The sequence below is a fragment of the Herpailurus yagouaroundi genome, unplaced genomic scaffold (assembly GCF_014898765.1).
Source record: "Herpailurus yagouaroundi ecotype Mexico unplaced genomic scaffold, PumYag 139, whole genome shotgun sequence".
In the NCBI taxonomy this organism is placed as follows: domain Eukaryota; kingdom Metazoa; phylum Chordata; class Mammalia; order Carnivora; family Felidae; genus Herpailurus; species Herpailurus yagouaroundi.
Window position 1 is genome coordinate 38,224,348 of NW_024412394.1, and position 1,520 is coordinate 38,225,867.

The 1,520-nt window shown below is 42.0% G+C and overlaps 1 pseudogene; it reads left to right on the forward strand.

Moving 5' to 3' along the window:
- The first annotated feature begins 239 nt into the window (after nt 1–239).
- LOC121029687 (nucleolar protein of 40 kDa-like) lies at nt 240–1,312 on the forward strand (annotated as a pseudogene).
- The last annotated feature ends 208 nt before the right edge of the window (nt 1,313–1,520 follow it).

Here is a 1,520-nt window from a genome sequence, read left to right on the forward strand (position 1 = left end):
GCCCTGTAAACTGCTTTTCAGATACAAAATACATATATATCCAAAATTTGGCACCATAGATGAAGTTGGCTTGCCAATTTCATAAAGAACAGATGAATTGATGTTGTTTTACTTTAATTAAATGTATTTAATATAACTCTGGCAATAATTCCTGTCCAGTGTCTCAGCTACTTCCAGTAGTGCCAAGGAAAAGGAGATATGCCAACACAGCCATATTCTATAAAGCTGGTTACTTAGAAAAGAGTTACAAACAACAACAAAAAACTGCAATGACACACATCCTATTGAGAAAACTTTGTTCATCTATCTGTTTAACAAACATTTATTGAGTACTGCCCAATTGTCAAATAAAAGCGCCAAATAAGGCCTGGGTTTTGGCATTTCATGCAATGTTGTGGCCAGGAGACTGGGAGTTGACACAGACACTTGAATTACTTCTAGCAGAAGAGAAATGGAGGAGCCATAGAACATTAAAGATGAGGAGGACCCGAGACCACAGAGAACTTGCCTGCTCTCCACACTATTTTACAAGAAGAGGTTGCTATGGCAACAGACTATGAACACTTTCTCAAAATCCCACGCTGTGGGAAGCAAGATCTGTTCCATCAAACTCACATGTCATCCTGTCCTGCCCATCCATGTCATCATGTCACATATCTCCAGCCCTCTGAGATAGATGTCAGAGAAAAGGTGTACATGAAGCTTATTGGCTGAGAGATGAAAATGATAGAATAAAAGTATCCCTCTCCATGAAAGCTGTTAACCAAGGGACTGAGAAAGACCTCAATCCCAGCAATGCTATCACTGAGCAAGAAGAGAGACAGAGGTGGCCCTTCCATGATTCCGTGGGACAGATCATCTTCAAGGCTGTCCTGAACACCACCTGCAAGAAGTGTGGCTATAAAGACCACTTTGCAAAGGATTGGTTTGTGCAAGAAGGAGGGACCAAACATTCTCTGATACCTGATGAGAAAGAGGAAAAGGAAGAGGCACGGTCAGCAGAGTTTGAGAAGTGTGACCCCATGAGGAATTCTTCTAGAAAAATAAAGAAACTCCTTAGTTTCCTTCACTCAGTGAGACCTGTCCTCAGTTTGGAGAGTAACAGGGACTAACTCCTATGGCTGCTGGAAAAGAAGAAAAAGAAACATAGACAAGAAGTCATCCTACTGACAGTTCAGACTCTGAGAGTGATACAAGTAAGAGGGCAAGGAACAAATCAAAAGCCAGCAAGGCAGTGAAGAAGAACAAGAAGAAGAAAGAGAAGCAGCAGCACAAGGTGTGAGAGTAGAAAGAGTAGAGGGAATGGTTGAGAGAAGGAACAAGGAGCCTTGTTCCTTGAAGCCCTGGCTCCTGGAAAGACCCAATAGTGAGAATATGGTCACTCACCCCATTGACTTCTCTCCCATGGGAGATGGCTTCTCCTCTTGGAGCAAGTAGTTTGGGAGGTAGATGTCAAAAGCATCTGTCTGAATTTATCATTTATCATCTTAATTTATCATTCCTGGTCTCTTTGCAAGTGA